Source organism: Saccoglossus kowalevskii, chromosome 5 (genome assembly GCF_978046115.1).
Source record: "Saccoglossus kowalevskii chromosome 5, keSacKowa6.1, whole genome shotgun sequence".
NCBI lineage: Eukaryota > Metazoa > Hemichordata > Enteropneusta > Harrimaniidae > Saccoglossus > Saccoglossus kowalevskii.
The window spans coordinates 11,780,127-11,799,494 of NC_140645.1; positions in this window are offsets into that span (position 1 = coordinate 11,780,127).

Consider the following 19,368-nt stretch of genomic DNA (forward strand, 5'->3'; position numbering starts at 1 on the left):
AGTTTAAATAACAGTTTTTGTTCACAAATTCATGACCTTAATTCTCGTACAACATAATTTTATTCCGACGAAGTTTAATGTTGATTTAAAAGAAATATGTATGAGTAACGTTATTGTGTATGTTGTTTGGATGGATTTGTACAACGATCGAAAAAAATGGAGATAGGTGGTATGGATTTAAAATGACATTGCTGTTACGAGGTTTGCTATGTTATATTGGAGAAAAAAATATTTTTTTATAAGCGTATAAAGCATTTTCCAAATTTAATGTTGTAAGTAGTACGCAATTTCCAATTTTGATTCAAAAAATAAAAAATTATCAAAAATATTATCAAAATATAATTAGGAGTTTTCTCTATCTGTAAAAACCTATTTTTTACTGTAAATGGAACTTTCATTTTATTTTTTGTAAAAGCGTAAAAATCCGTTTTTATTTCCAGTAACCTGTATCAGTCCCCTCAATAAAAGTCATCGTTAATTGGTCTACAACAAGTTCACTGTTAGTTCCTCATTATACAATATCTATACATTTAGGGACGACGTCAAAAGATCGATGTCGGATAAAAAACTTATTTCCTTTAGTTTGGGGGTGGGGGGTTTTGACCTCAAAAAGCTCCCATCCTACAAAAACGATTTTATTTTTTTAATGAAGTCAAAAAAATCTTGGAGTATTTGTAGTTCGTTTTTTTTCTATTTTGATTGTGACATGTAAAGCTAGCAAAACTTATCGAAAGACGTAGGCTTTTAAATAACAGTTACTGAAAAGTCGTAAATTTAACGCTCATACAACTACGATAATGACGCAAAGTGATAACATGTTACAACTTCATATAAAATGATAACATAGAGTTTACAGTCATAACCTTTTTATATTATTTTTTTTGATGACAGTTTATAGCCAAAACTCGAAACAAATAATGTTCAACTTGCGTGAACGTTTGCGGGTAGTGGCAAGTGTTATTTCCATCACGCGCTGCACGCTGTTTCTGTGCCCCATGTAAACAACTGCAAATATTCAAATATAACGTTCATACCCTTAAACACGTTCATGCAAGGTAAGCAATGTATCACATATAGTTCAAATGAACGCAAATACGTTTCTTTGCGCCAATGCAGATGATGTTTATTTACAAACACGAAAGGTTAATTCAGAAAACCTACTCGAATCGAAACATAGAAAAGGGAAACAAGCTAGCAAAAAAGTGAACAAAGCAAGATAACTTTCGTCAGTGCGCCCGCAAATAGGAAATGAAATTTATGTACGTGTAGGTGGCGCTATTTAAGTGAGACCGCCCTCAGTGAAGATAACTTAGGTTACATCGTATTTAATTTCCCAAACCAAATAAACTAAGTTTGTTTACGTAGACCGTAATTCTCCTTGGTAACTCAGATGATTTCTCAATGGTAACAACGTCAATTATGTTAATTTCGTTTAGCAAAACTAGCATTAATGACTGGTACAATAAAACAACCAGAAATAGCTGGTTCTTCATCAAATCTTGTATTATTTAAAACCAGTTATATATAACAACGAAACAGATTGTTGACGGAATCCAATGTGGTAGACTTTTTTTTCAGGAAAAAACCATTCATTATTTACCTGTGATGAAAACACATTCGATAGAATGCCGCTGGTAAGATTTTACACATGAAAACAAAACAAAAAGGGTGGCTCCGCTTTCTAGTACATACTCCAGTGTACTCGGCCACCAAGCCAGTCATCAGTCAGCTATAATGTTCAACGTTGTTACTAACATGTTATATCAATGATATGGATGATGGCGGATAAATAAAGTTTCCCGCTTTTTGCCAGTGTAGTTTATATTTTTTTATTGTGTATAATTTTCGAGTTCCGTTGCATTATACCTGATTGTTCTTAGTTATGTTATCGTTATTATTTTAGTAATGTGAGTTTTAGTTTTGGCGGTTTTATACATTTGGCTGTTTTGGAATGGCGTTTGTGAAAATGAGTAAATAAATCGTTGGTCGGACTGTCCCAGTGGCTACATCCTGCAACCTAACCTTATACCTATCGTGTATAGTGTGCTGTGTGTTAATGAGTTGGTCTGCAGTCCGGGGAAGATTGTGAAACAAAACATATGAGGGCGCTATTCCTTAGTATGCCACCAGATTAATGGTATCACATCAACGCGTAATATGACAGAATAAAACATCTCCCATTAATGGTTGTAAACTGTACATAACTCATCGACGACCAAGCCGAGTTCCTTCTGAGTTATAACTATAAATATGAGCTGACACAGACAGATGGCACAAACATAATTGACAAAATTCAGCATCCAAATTTCCTTGGGAGAATCTGTACTGTACAGTACACAATAGAGTAATATCATAGTATCGGGGCAACTCGTGCAGGCTTCCCTTTTACTTGAATTGTTGCTCAGCGGCAACGATGATGACATTCTACATAAGTACATCTAATATGCTACTAATTTTCAGACAAAATTATACCAACACACATTTATGTACCTCGTAGCATTGTAAATACAGCCATCAAACCAACCAATAATTCCTTGGCACTTTACTCACCTACAATTAGGTAAGTGCTAATCACACTGGTCGGAATTTGTCCCTAGTTCCAAACAATCAATACATGTATAATTTTATTATTTGCGTACAGTTAAGGGAACCTCGGATGATTTTACGCAAAACGGGATGTTTTGACGTAACTTACACCCTCCTGCAAAATTCTATTCCTTCAACCGCACGTTGCTTTTTGTGAAAAGGTCAAGAAGAAATCATACATGGGCAAACAGAGTCAATTTTCGTTGGTAAGTGTTCGATGGTGTAGGTGTTAATTATGTTTTGCTCCGCGAATTACTATGGATCATTACTTTGAAAACCATCACAGTGAATATTTTATTTGTTTGAGTCGTTCATGTAGAATAAAACCGGGAATTTATTTGCATAAACTTGCATAAACATTACACAGAAGAATATATATTGCCACTGTAAATCAGCAATAGCTATCGTAACGGCGATCAACCAATACGATCAACTGTTAGTCCGCCGAAAGTATAAATCGCTAAAACTCGTCGTCTGGTGTTCATCTTTTGAAAGTCTCTCACGTTGAATTTCCTATCAGCTACGAAAGTTTGTTCGATGTAGCTGTCCGCTCCAGTATGAGTTGAAACAATTATAAACTGTCATATAATTATGTTTAAGCTTTCACATTTAAAAAAAAAAACCAATATTAATGTACAATTTATAAGAAAGTCTTCAAAATTGGCTGTGAATGTGCCTACGAGCAGTTCAGAAAAACAGAAAAATAAAATGAGTTTATGAACGTGATGTAGTTTGAATGTACTTGTGGTATTACTTACAAACATCGTATTATTATTATCCAATATGATGTTTAATCCCGATGCTGAATTGAATGAACGCCATGTACACCGTGATTTTCTCTTTCTATGTATAGTGTTGCTCAAAGAACACAGTGATTTTGAACTGATATTGATATTGATATGCACGACTCATTGCTTAGATAGTAACGTATTGAAAATAACGTGGTTCTGTTCATGTCTGATGATCAACCTTAAAAATGTAATCGAAAACTATTGCCAAAACAACAAAAAGCAGACATTTTAAATAAAGCCATCAACGGTTTACGTTCTAAAAGTACGCGAGCAGGCCCTAAGTTTGTGAGACTGCTGTCCGGTCTTAGAGAATGAATCTTTAAAGTCTCCATTAATGATGATTACACGTCTGTAACACTTCTTATCTTTGTCGTGAAAGATTCTACTTTTGCTAAGCGAAATATTCTATTCACGTTGGTGTACATACTATTGTGCATAATAAAGAAATGCAGCGTATTTTTCGTACCATATGTTACATTCTAATCCCATGGGGGCGCCATCATGGCGGCTCGTTCATATTGGATGTTTTGTTCGACAACGTATCATAATTATGACACTGGGAACACACATGCATTTGCAATTGGATTTTGCTCTTGGCACCGTGGTAGTCATTCATGGTTTATCATTTGTATTAACTGAAAATTTGTAATTTGTTTTAGTCATTTTGTCGACAGTTGTCTCGACATTTGGGTATTTGGGTGTCAGGGGGAAATTCTTCTCCTCTGGATTCTCCACACGTGTCAGGGGGGATCTCGTCTTTTCTCTCTATCACGTCCCCTTGAGGTACGGGATCGGGAAAGACGCTTAAACATTACAGTCAAATAAACGCACACAACGAAATACGTTTCAACTCTCGTCTTTAGTCGGTCAGTCGAGCACTCTATAAGACACAGCGCCCTTGGGAAAAGTCCCCAAGATTATCGCAAGGCTGACCCAAGACTAGACCAAGACTGCGTCTATAGTGATGTACTCGCCAAGACCAACTCAAAACTCTCTTTATTCATCTTCAAAACCTTGACCAATTACAAAGCAGTTAAAAGTCGAGTTCCGTCCAGGACCTCGCATGAGCCTAAATGATGACAGATATAACACAGCCATTCGCTAGTAATCAGCTAAATAAGTCGATCATCAGATACGCGCAAACAAATTCATGACAGTGCCCTCTAAGACAAGGTGTAAACCATTATTCTCATCTTGGACATTTTAACATGGAGTCGATGGTTTAAATGTTGCTTTTTAGTTTGATACCATAAGATATCAATAGTTCTAGACAAAACTTACCACAGGAAAGGTTTACAAGATTGCACAGTGACCTATTTTTCTAGTGCATGTGTTGATTCCATTTAAATGGGTGACAGGCCGACTGTAAAATTCGTGATTCACACATTTAAACACAAATGCGTATCAACTCTCTTTTATTAAGTTTTGTTCGTAACGTAATTTGTTATGGCAAAAATTATAATATTAGATTCGACTGATTCTGTGTGAAATGAACTAGCATGATTGTTTCTACTAGGTTCAATGTATTAACGTTCAGATGTTTACATGTGGAGTATAGGAATGGATCTCTTTGGAACAGTTAAAGCAAGTTTAGTTAATAACATGAATAAATTAAATACACATAACAATTGTACCTTCGATCGAATCATTTAAAAATAATTAATAATAAATATACGACATCAACAATATGGAAGATCGGTTTAAAGCGGGAGGGTCGTCACCTGCGCACGCGCGATAATTGGGTGCCTTGCGATGATAACAACATACGATAAAAACGCAAAGGCTCATGGGTAGACGATTAAGCTTGTTTGTAAACAATGACACGCTATGGCCATCTGACGCATGCGCAGGTGACTCACCCGCTTTAAGATGAAACATTTGCTGTGGCACATTCTTGCATGAGTCTTGGCAAAAGTATAATCTGTTATAGCATGTGCGTTATATATTCCGATGCCGCGGCCACACAGATAGAAGAACTTTATCTTAATTGTGGAAGCGAAGTAAAATGTATCCTTTTGTTAGGAAACTGTACGGACTCGTTCAAATAAATGAACGGACTCGTTTAATTTGTTAAACTGTCGTCAATATTTGGTAAATATGTGCCATATGTATGTCTTTGTTTGTTCAGATCGGACACACTATTAAACAATGCTTGAACTAAACAGAATATCGGCAAAAACAAATAAACCATGCATGGCACAGTTCCATTCATTATCAAATTTAAAATATATAGTTTTCGTTTTTAGTAATATAGTTGGAACATAAACATGTCAGAGATATGAATCCAGAAACTTAATTTGAATATGATGATTTTTTACATTAACATGTTTGACATTCAGTCATCATGTTTCTGATTGTCAAACGAGTACTTTTCCATATTGAGAGATTTTGCCCTGAAACATTTTGAATACTTCTGTATATCTATGATGATGACATATGAAATTTGAACATAATCAGTCAAAGCATATCAGATATATTGCTATATGAAAAACAAAACGACTAGCATCAATAATGTCTACTGTATGTACCACGTTTAAAAAAATCCATATATAACGACCGATATATTGTTCCGAAATACCAAAAATCCTTGATTTTTGATGATTTTTGCTTTTTCTGCACAAAAATAGCCCCCCATTTTGAATCGGATATACCTGTATATCTATGTTATGATGTACGAGGGGCGATCAATAAGATATCGGCCTTCCTCATAAAACGTTAAAAAAAAAAGATTTTTCTTACACTATTTTCAATATAGTCCATCGATGTTCCAGTTTTCCTATTCCCTGCTGGAAGAAGGTTTTATCTTGGATTTTAGATATGGCTCAACAGATTGGATGACGTCATCAGTCTCAAAACAGTGACCACGCAAGTGGGACTTTAGTTTAGGAAACAGGTAGAAGGCCGACGGTGCCAGGTCAGGTGAGTAGGCTAGACAAGGGTTCAAATATACATTCGGCTGCTGCTGCCACTGCCATATGTGTTGTGTGGACGATCCCCCCCCCTTTTACTTGGGCGCCTGGGAACCCTTGTGTGTATATTGTTTCCTCTGCTCTTTTGATTATGGATCAAAGTGGTGAACCCATGTCTCATCTTGGGTTACATATCTCTTGAGGAAGTTGTCAGGATTTGACCGGCAACTAGCCAAAAGCGTCCATGAAACTTCCAACCAGTTCAACTTCTGATGTGGAGTCAACATTCGGGGCACCCACCTTGTAGACAGCTGGCTCATCACCAAGTTGTCGGACAAAATATTTTGAACTGCGCCACAATCGATGGCTGGTGAATGCCCGATATGTCAGATGGCCTCAACCTGATTGTAGGACATCCAGACCTTGGGTCATCTTTCATGCTCTCATGGCTTCGTTTAAAGTTAGCAACCCACTTCTTTACAGTGAAATAAGTAGGGGAGTTCTCCCCTGTCGTGACAATGTCTTCTTCGATTTCTTTAGTAGCCAATCGTATTTGATAGAGATACTTGATCACAGCACTAACTTCTGTCTGGTCCATTTTGTGATTTTCGTCTCACCTGCTGATTTTAAATGGGCACCACGTGCACGTGCTATTTATTGAATACCCAAATTTGAATTACTACAGGTAGACATACCCCAGAATAGGAGTTCCGCCCCTTGTTTCGTTGTGGGGTCGAGAACTTATTGATCATCCCGTTATAATGAATATGCAAAATGTGAATATAATTAGTCAAAGCATCTCAGAGATATAGAACTAGTACTGCATTTATTAAAACAAAATGTTTAACTCGTCTTTTCTCTGTTGTTACTTTATAAAGCGACGTGACTGCAAAATAATACAACCACATTATTCTACATACTCAATGCACACATACACTTATATAATGAGATAAGGTTCAGGGCTATTTTCTGACAAGCAAAAACAAATCTAAAGTTGAAAATGATGCTGCAACAATAAGACATGTATATTTATTAGCTTTCTCACGATCCCCCATTAAACAAATGGTACATTTTGAATAGCTGTACAATAAGACACACAAATACTGCAACAATGATATTGTTGAATTCTTTCGTTTTTATGGAGGAAAATATATGTTTTTGCCAAGTAATGTCCTATTTATTAAAGTTATTATTCAAACATGAAATGTTGAACACACTAGATAGTTTGTACTTTCATTCCCATTCGTTCAGTAATAATTTAGCAAATATATTAGTCAGTTATTTTCAGGGCTGTTTTTTTGAAAACACGAAATAATTTCACAAATCGAAAAGGGAAACGCAGTTTTCACATTACAATGCTTGGCATCACAATGGAGTACATATGAGCTAACAACACATAATTTACCCCTTGCACTCGAATACACCGTGTTTGGTGATCAGAGACCAAGTTGTACGAAATCGTAATTATTTCACATATGGATGTGCCGAAGGTAAATAGAAATAAATGAAGGATTTTGTTCGATTGCGTTGCTGCATGTGTTGGAGCGATAGCTTGGTATTGTCGCTGCATCTGTGCACTGTCCTGTATGTATGTGAAACATGCAAACGTATTTTGTATATTGTATTCGGTAGCTTTTAATTGAACCATCGCAAACTTTTCTATATAAAACGTCATCTCTAAAAACGATATCAATTACAACCAGTGTAAGCTTAATAGAAACCCTCAAAAAATAAAACCAATTGTAGGTTACCAGGGCTTGATATGCAATACTTTATTATGTATCTCGGAATTATGTAAATCACAGTTGTTACCATGGTACCATGGAATAATGAACAGATATGATTAGTTTCAGCGCAATGTCAAATATTTCATTTCAGTCTGTGTAAGCAAATATTTCTCATTACATTTTGATCCAATTTGGTATTTTGGTAATGTGGTTATATGCAGTCATGAACCAACATTTCAAAACATCCTGATTGGAGTTTAATAATTTTGTTTTCATAAAAAGAAAATGTCAGCATTTATTCTATATTTATATGGGAGGCTCGTAGTGCTTAACTTTATTTTCATTTATTCATTTAATTGTCCATTTTTAATAAAGTAGATTTTATTTTAATTATTTAGTTAAAGCGCGGTGGTCGTCGCGCAGCGCGTGTTTGAAAATTATTTAAACAAACAATGTATTTTACATGCGTTGTATACGTCGCTATGAGTCCCATGTCGAACAGGACGCGACGCGACGACTGCCGCCCTTTAAGTTATTGCGAGAAAAAGAAAACCAAAAAGCTGCTGGGGATTCTAGACATCTGAATGAGCTGGATGTAGTGGCAGACTGACGAGTGGCATAATTTTAATGGATATTCATTCACCCTGCAGTCGGTCACAAGACAGTATGATGATTGTGATGATGGTGATGTTGAGTAGTGCTATACTATACAATATGGCTATGCGTTTTAACAAATTCCAATTGTTATCAGCATTTTCATGAGCATTCATAGTTTGACAACGCCAGCTTTAAGTTGCAGTGCATTTAGCATAATAAGTGTACAGTTTTTTATATGAACATAACCAAAATTCGCCGACATGGCGTTTGATATACCGTACCATGTTTTGCTTTAGTGCCGGAAAAGCCTTTAACCAAATATGAAAATAAGGTTTCAGTACAGATTATCCAAAGAACCTTTTAAATTATATTGATATTTTCAAACTACAGTGAGCATTGACAATTCACCATTTATAAACTCTGGTAAGTTGACTATTATATTGAGCGGAGACGAAAATTGTATTTTCTCGTTGCGAGGTTCAACATAATTTCAATTAAAAAAACAGACTCCCATTAGCGCTGCACACTCGGTTGCGTTTTTGGAATCGACAAAGGCTTGGGATTCACAAGGTAATGGAGACGACAATCAATTTCTTGTTTGTGTACTTCTGATGTTCTTCCTCGCGTGATACGTTGGTAGCGTAAAATAATAGTTTTGTCGATTTCAGTTGACAGAAGCGTTTAAGCTTTAAAGTTGATGCGTGTTATTCAGGCCTTGGGCCTACTTCCAAACAAAGAAAACTGAGGTATATCGATCATTTTATACCGGATTGCATAGACTAAAACTACATCTCATTCAATCGCAATCGTGCATTTACAGGCGTGACATACTTTTGAAACAGCATCGCCATTTTCGGTGATAATACAATTTTAGTTTCATTACTACCTCTCACTGTTATGTAATAAAAAGTTGCAATATTAAAAATGTGAATATTCCGGCGAAATGAGCACCCCTATGTCATTATACACGACATTGTATTTGTTTGATGCATCACATATTTATGAAACGGAATAAATATAAATATCTAATATAGTAACCTTATTTGACGTCTTGCATCTAAACGAATATCAGTGGAAGTATAGCAAAACAAGACACGGATAAGGCGGTTAATTAGATTAAAGAATTGTCAACATCTGTAACAAAACTCAATCCAATTTGAATATTTTAAAACTAGACACTCAAGCCGTCGTTCTTTTATTGCGTATGGAAGGCATTCGCGAAGTTTGTACATAAGCTCGCAGCGTACATATTTACGATGTATCTGAGCGTTGGATTTTAGTCTGACCTAAAGTAAACGAAGCTATGGTCATTTTGTATCACCCAAATTCATTTTTATTGATCATTGATATAGAAACACCTATAATGATAATCGCTACTATACATGCATATAGCAAACCTTAATAGACATGTGCATTTATAACGAGGAGTGCGGACGATAATAACGTCTGTTCCATAACTATACAATGCACGAGCAGTGAAATAAATAAGCAATGCAAAAATGCCGCCAACAAACCAGTAGAACATCGTCTTGGCTAGTATCCCAACGTTATTGTCAGTAACAACTATCACATGTATCGGTCGTTTTGTATATTATTTAGATGGACAACTGAAAAAGAAAAAGAAAACGGCGCAGTTAGATAATCATACGCTGATGTGCAGATATTTGTTTTCCCCGATATGTAAATATTCTCGAATCTACCAACTCACCTATCTGGTATTTCCCAGCTTTTTGCGAATTCGTCTGTATTCGTTGTCAACTTCAAACCATCTGCTGTTAACTCCATAAGATCATCATCTGGATTGTCATCTGCATTTCCCAGCAGCCCACATACGTGACCTTTGTAAGTGTCATCAAGTTTAATATTGACGCGTCCAATTCCATCCCAACTCAAGCTGAATTCACCGGCTTTGTTCAACACAATTTTATTGTCGCGTTCCATGATTGAAATACCATTAACCTTGTCTTCCCATTTGTCTACTATGTCTACAATGTGGATTGATTTCTCGTTGTTGATCTATATAATAAATCATAAAAAATCTACATAATTAATATATGTGCATTGTTAGTTATTGTTCACTTTTATTTATTTCATTTTTATATTTAAAGATACATACAGTACAGTTTGTTAAGTGTTGCCATTTAATATTTAAATATATCAATTCGTGTACACAATACGGTCCAGGATCATCATACTCATCACTCGTCCGTCACAATTATAATCTGTTTGACATCTGATTAACTAAATTTGGCTAAAAATATATACACTTATAATGGTAATATTGTCGAATTGTTCATTCGCGTTGTATAGATCATACACAATCATATCACAATTGATTTTGTTTTGCCCGCAAATCGCTTTTTGTTGTTGCATGCGGTAAATGTAGATCCCATTCGGCGGAATATTCATCTATTGTGAATGTAACTTGTGAATGTTTCTGTGTTGAAATGGGACATCCTTAGCGATTTCTAAAATTATACCGTTATGTTTTATATGCATTTTATTTTTCTAAATAATAAATAAATGTTTCAGCTTTTAAACCATACATCTAAACACAATATAAATGGTCATGTGTACATTTGAATAGTATGAATAGTTCCAATCAACGATAACAACACACGCTAAAACGCAAAGGCTCATGGTAGACGCTTGTTTGTAAAGAGTTACACGCTATGGCCATCTGACGCATGCGCAGGTGACGACTCCCCGCTTTAACTCTTATAGTAAAATAACACAATTTATTACTAGCTAGGTCACGACATATTTTGACGTAAGCTCGTAATATTTTTTTTTTATTTTAAATCTATCATATTAGAATATATAAGATAAATTAACTTATATTAACAAACAATTAGCCACGAAGTAGAATTATTTCGAAAAGACAAATTACGCTTATTGAAATAAAGATTAAACGCCGTAGACCAATTTGGCATATTTAGCAAATATGCTCAATTTATACGACATAAGTTTACCCTAATGAATCGCATACATTCTGTAATTAGTAAACTCATCTAATTGGTTTCCTATTGTATCAAATGTGTTTCATAATGTTATGCAGCCCATGCATAATTAGTATGGCCACACACAAAAAGAACTATACATTTTTTCTTAAATTTATGATATATTGATTTTTGCATGAATAATGATGTCAACCGGCATGAGGTGCATTTCGCTGAATAGTCATTTTGTTGACTGTCCGCTTTAAACTTGATTTAATATTCAAATCATTTATAATTAATTAAGTTATATGTTGGGTGTAACTAGACAACAACACGTGGTATTTTAGGTATACATATTTATGTCATAACACCAATACATATTTGTCATTTATATTTTGGTTTTATGTGTGAAAAATCGTTTGCACATCCGCTTTAGACAAATAATGTTAATTCAAACAAATAAAATAATCATGTGAAACATAGAATGTCAAAATGATTTGCTCATGTGAATGACATAGTTCGCAACAAAACACAGCGACAAAAATAGTGCAACGACAACAAAAGAACAAAATAATGTCAATTTGGTAATTTTCACAATAGTAATTATACTCACAGAAAGATATTTTTGTTGTAGAAGATCGACTCTGAAAACACCCCCTTCTTCTTTATCTATGATTACGTAGACGCTGTCAATGTAAACAACACTTGTGTATGGGGTACTCAGGGATTCTGCATTTACGATGTTTATGGAGAAATGAGCTTGAGCCAACGGATTGAAACATTCCCGCATCAACACGTATGAGCAATTTCCTTCGAAAGTGTAACTCTTTCCATCAAGTGTGTCGAATACAGGGCCTCCGGACATTTTCGGTTCTAATTCGAACGTGAAATATTATGGTACATGTTAGCAGTAGATTTTTGTGGATATTATAAATGAATGGACTTATACCTAATATAAATGACATGTCTCGTGTACAGGCTTTTCAGGGAGAAAGCATTTGCAAAAATAAACTTACCGAATCGTGAAGTCACGCCATGGATCTCCTGTAACATAAGTGAATTGTTATCATTAAATACTCTGACGTCATCATTAACATAGTTGGTCACGTGTTTCAACAGCGTCGCCATTTTAAAATAGTGTTAATAAAATATTTAGGACTGATTGCAAATGACCTAATTTATTCATCTATAATCAAAATTAAACCATGAATCAATTAAGTTATGACGCTATATATCACTTTTGTTCATGTAATATTGATGTGATCATTGAATTGGGTGATGGGTGTGCAAAGAATATCACAAGTAGTACCATATTCTATGATGAGTTGAATGACAATATATTAACAATAAAAGCCATTGTTTAAATCATTACTGTATATTCATTTAATTGAGATATACATGAAGATTTATGTGTGCGCATGCCTCACTGTGCTAATATTTTAAACCACAATTGAAACATATTAAAGGGAAACAGTGGTCTGGTTTTTGTCACTCAGTGCATGGAATTTGAGATTTATGATCTATGATTTAATTATCTATAATTATGTGCACGCAATCTGACCCTTTGACCTAGATTTGATTGGGATGGAATAATATTTTTTTAAATAATATTCTGACGATACTTACTGCGCACAAAATATATTAAAACACAATTACGGTATGATTGTCAGATTACATCGGTGTAATTTCTAGGTTTCCTTTTCTGATTGTTGAATCTTCACGACGTGTTTGTATAATTAATGTTTGTAGTCTTCTGATAATAATTTCGATTGTTTGAAATGCCTATTGACCGTGGTCCGTTAATAATTTCTTTAAAATGTCGATCTCTCCATACTGAGTTTAGGATGCGTCAGTGTCGACGTCTGTCATTCAAGCCGAGACAGAACAAACATTGACCGTAATTCATGCGATCATAGTCAGTAATTTGACGGCTGAAAACCCAAATAATTAAACAAATAGTATTCATTATATATATTTGTTATTTTTTACCTTGAAATGAAAAAAATCGTAGAGCATCGGGTAATATATTAACAACCATTCTTACCAATCGCTTCAAGGGAGAGTAGGAAATCAAACGGCCGCAGGTCGCCTACGTTCTATGCTTAGATTTCATGACGTCGGCTGACCGTGATTGTGTATAATAGCCTAGCACAGCAATTCACACTTATTGTAAAGACCATGAAATAACATAAAGGACTTGAAAATTAACGAAAAGCTTAAAAACTAGTCTATAATAGTTGGCAGAAGACTGAGTGATCAACGGCGTCATTTTGGGCGCTATTGAACTTCAAGTACTGCATTGCAAAACTTATTGCGCGGCGATGCTGACATCTAGTGTATATTTACCAAAGTTTAACCCCAAGTCACGCACTGAACTGGCGCGTTACCTTAGCAATCATTTTCTTTGATGCTCCGAGCGTCGATCTTGTAAAATTGTTTTTATTTCTGGCGGTGCTGTAATTACGCACACTTGTATATTTCAAAATCGTTTACTTAGTGTGCTGTTTTTCTAATTACACAAATTTGTTTACAATATTGTACCGGCTCTAAAAATGTCAACATTGTAATATATCGCTTTCATAATAATTACGCAAACTCATTTATTCGATATTGGACTCAGATGAAGCTGCGTTCGCGAACGATACAAAGTGGTATAGATTTAAAGAATTGTTTAGAATTTAATAATAGTTAGTACCCGTTGTATCCTCAAACTGTATCACTAATATCACCATTTCGACCACTCCTGTACCAGTGATCAGTGCTAGGGGACCGGTCTGTGTTTTCAATGAGCCAGCGAAAGGACGAAAACAATAGAAAGGCGGTCGTTTTCCGGTCGGAAAATATCGTGCCGTCGGATAAGCGATACGCGGTCGATTAAAAAGTGGGAAGCTGTGCGAAATGAGTGCTGTAGTTCAAGTGATGTTAACGTATTTCTACTTTAGTTTCAACCCGTACAATATTTATTCATTAACTGTTTACTATAGCTAGAACGCCGTACGTACGCTGCACTTTCAGGTTAGTTCTTCTGCCGATTTCTCGCAACCAACAACATGATTTTTCCTTTGGAATTTCGATAAACTTAGCATTTTGCAGCACATACAATATGTTTTTGTAGACAGAATTCATTTTTAGATCTCAAATTCCATGTACAGAGCGTCAAAACCTAACCTCTGCTCCCCTTTAATGATTTGATATATGAGAATAAGTATAGTTTATGTTCTAAATGAGTAATAACACCACCCTGATTCATATATTGGTGGCAAAGTTGTAATGTTAATCAGCCCCGGAGAAGTTGCCTTATTCAATTTAAATTGTTTGTAAACTAAATGACAAAAACGGTATAATGCTTTGTAAAACTTAATGAGTTATACATGATACGGACATTCTCTCATCGATGTTCAAAACCAAAATCAGACCTGGAATAGTCCCCGAAATATACATTGCAAACTCGTGGACACCGAACTGGCACACGTGGTCCTGGGGAAATACAACATCCATCCTATTAGTTTTTTTATTTGCTTTGGCAACGAACATGGCTGTACGTTGAATTGACGGCAATACACAATACACATATATGTGGTGAGGAATGTACTGAAGTTTAGAAATACCAGACATGACTTCATGTATACCAAAGGGTTTCTATTTTTTTTTTCTTTTACTGCCTTTACTGATTTTTCAAGTTGTTTCCTAAACACTATCTGTGAAGGCAATAGTAGCGATTCGGTATCCAAAAAACCGGGACATTGACATGCAATTCTGCGAAAGGAAATTACAGAGAAAGCAGATCTGAGGAAGCATTTGCAAGACTCCGATGACTGTTAAACCCACAAATACACCTGCAAAGATTGAATTGCTCACGATTTCCATAAGAACTAAGAACAGTTTAGATTTACTTACCTTATGTCCAAGTTTCATTGACATGCAGTGACCAACACATGATGCAACGAAAATGTAGATCACTAAGTGTTTACACATTCTGGTAAATAAAGAATAAATTGTTAACTTTTGTATGGATAATAAATGTGTACATGGATAGCCAGTTGATGGTTGCATTCCTCACATTATTTGGAATAAACTAGTCAATAGCCGTCAATTTGACTGCAAGGAATGCATTTCAAATTATTATGAACAATCGATAAATTGGAAGCAGCAACGTGTCCAGTAATAAAGCGTGTGACTTCAGTGAGTATTGTTTATGTAAATCAAAATTGCATTTAGTAACCACATTATATTCATATAGTTCATATATGGATTTCAATATATTTCGACCGAGAAGAAATAAACCGTTCAGATTTAATATGAATACATATGTATATCATCATCAACATGCTTTATACGTGCTCCAATGTGACAAATTAAGCCACAGTTTCGGAAAAAATAATAGATTTAAAAAAATAACACAGGCCTGTAGCGCATGTTTGCAACCCAGTTGAATGCACAGTAACAACAGACATTCAATTGATCGTCCCTTTGCATTTCTCTAGTACGAATCCAGTACCTTAAATTATATGATTGCGAATTACATGGAAAATCACAGTTAATTATATAATTTATGTTCTGTATGTAAAGAAACAACTTTAGTATGCACGAACTCCGTCCATGGCATCAATTTCGATATATGTTCACGTGATATTGTTAGTTCGTTCAGCAACAAATTCAGTAAATGGCGGCAATTTTGACCATTTAAATGCTCGTACTAGTACTATATAACGTAATTGTACATAGTCGTTTAAGGTTCAATGTTTTGTTGTGTTAAAATTTGCAAAAATGCCTTAGTTTGATTATAAAATCTACAAGTAAAGACATGTTTTATTTCGATGTCATCAAACTGTCCCCTATTATCTAATACGAATTAACCGTGTTTACAAAAATCTGACTGCGTAACGCATTCTGTCACTAGTAATGTTTCGCAGTAATATATTACAATTATCTTCTAAATTTCATATACATGACTGTCCGAGTAAAGCGAAAAAAAACAGCTATAACAATGTGGTGAAATATTTATTTATATATGTAATAAGGTGAAAGCAACTCGGAACCAAAGCAATTTTTACTTCAAGGGATAAAATATAAGTAAATATGATAACACATAATAAAAGTAAAACATAATATTACCTGAGAGATACGACTGCGCCTATGTATAAGATGATATTATATGAAGTGACTATTCTGACTGAACACAAAATATTACTCGTGTACAAAATAACGTCATTTTTTTGTTTGTCCAGTTAGGGGCTCTACATCTGTTCACAAGAATCTATTATCAGGAATGTGTCATGATTAACGAAAGGACAACAAGTCAGGCGCAAAATAATTGGTCATTTACCACCCACTCACGCAGGCTTACTTACCAGTCAAGTCTATGGGCTTGAATTTAAGTGATAAATAAATGTGAAATAAATGTAATAATACTGATAACAACATATGAAAATAAACCAACTATCAAGTACATGACTCGCTGCTATTCAGCAAAGGTACCTTATAATGAAGTGGAATTGTACAGCGATTGTCAACGATTGAGACAAAACGTCATATATGTTCAATTGGCACATGACTCTCGAAGCATATTTCACTACGACTGAGAACACAAACCATTTCGTCTATTTTTATTGTAATTTGCCTACTATTATTTAAAATAAATTTAAAATTATTGTACCATAGAAAAAAACAGGATCAGTTGAATAAATGAAATGACGTTATTTACCCAGGTTGTAAGTCACGAGTTTTTCTACTATGATTTATTTTCGTAGATTATATATTTTGATATTCACGCTTCTATGTTACCGCCTACGTTTCTCATTTTGTCAGTGTGCGTATTTTTGTTTTATTATTCTCGTTCAGTCGACCGATAAACTCGAAACAGAATTAGCTGACAATTTTGTCGTTTTGTGTCCATGCATGCTCACATTAGTATTTTATGATTGTGATCATGATGTGGTTGATGATCAAGTTTATTCAGATTTGACATTCTGTCGGCGGAAAATATCTGTGATGGAGTAGCTAAAATACCGCAAAAATTTAGTATCAAATTTATGTATAAATCAATGAACGTGTCCATGTAAAACACAACACAACAGTGTATCAGGCACACATGTCATTGGGGTTCTGAATTCAATTGATCAAACGATTTGTCATGGTACCGCCTACTGCTACATAATCACGAACACATGTTTCTAAAACTGGCTCTCATTTTGAACTTCAAGAAAGAAAAACAAAAAGAATAATTAATTCTTCGTCCACAAAAAAATTATATTTATTCAAATCCGAGAATATAATTAGTTTTAATTTGATCTAGCTAGGCAATGTACACCCGAAGTGGACTTACGCAACGCGATAGGCATAAATGTGACCATTCTTTCACATAAAACATATGGGTCAGTTTGGTTAACACACTGAATGTACTGCTGCATATATTCTGCCGCCAGTCCATCGCCGGTATGTATTATCATCATCGTGATGACACATGTCAATAAAGTGAAGCAGATTTGATTTTCAATATTCACCACACCATAAGGTCAGTCTGCGTCCACCCACGAAATATTTTCACTACAACATCCAATATATAACATATAACCATTTTTAAGTAAGATAACTTTGCAACCGAGTGGTTAATCGTACACTCAAATATGTAGTATGTTTAAATACGAAATATCACGTATATGTATGTTGGTGGGTGTTATACTAAAATCCTACTGTATTTTCATCGACATTTATTGAAATATTGTATGATTGGATCAATGCATCTGATTGTTTTATCAGCAAAATCACCCTTTCTGTTACTATTCATCGTTTATGTCGTTGGGATGATTTTGTTATGTTAAATAATATTTATGTTTTCCATTTTCGAATGTATCGACCCGTCGTTAGAATTTGCAAAATAAAAACAAAACATTATAGAGTTAGAAAACAGCATATCATAACTCACTCTGTGTGTGAGTGTTCGAATCTATTTTTCTGTGACGATGTTCTATAGTATTGCCAAGCATGCGTCTGTTAGAATCGTCCTTTTTTGTTCATATCCACCTGCTGGCGAGAGATTAAATCTAATCTATAGAACATACCTCGTATTACAAAAGACTGAATTGTTATCCTATTATCTGGTTCACTAATATGATGGTCTGTTTTCACATTTACAAATTCATGTGACACGTTATTATTTTTTGATATTTTATTATTTATTTATTTACTTCGTACACAACTGTGGGTTAGTACTAGGAGTGCGTTGTCTAAAGTTTGACAGAGTGGGTTTCAAATGAAGTTATATGTCAATACATACAAAATAATGAATATCGTTACACTAACATTGGTTTAGCATCATCACATGTTCAAGCATAATCTTTGTATTCTCCATTTGTTTGCGAGGCGATTCTATTGAAATATCACCAGGGTGAAGTGATCTGAGTGTCAGCTGCAGCGTGATGAAGTCAATATAACTCTAAATATATCACCCTTTTGAAAAAGCCATGCTTAATATGTATTATCCGCCCCTGCACGCATTCTCACCTCTACTTGCTTGTGTTGAAATCGTGTAAACAATGTGACCACTGAATTTATAATTATGCTGGAGTATATCTAATGACTGACCCACGATTATCATATCAGATGTATTAAACTAGCCTAGTTATTGCCATATCTTTCTCGCTAATGGCTCGCAACAGTGTGGTCATTGTTACACGAGTTTAATACATCTGATATCACGAGTCACGACTTTTGATATTCGGTTCATCACATGTATCCAATTCGCCGCAAGTTTCAGACTCGGTTCAGTCGTTTTATGTTCAACCAGTGAAGATACTATGGAGTTTGGGTGTTCATTGAA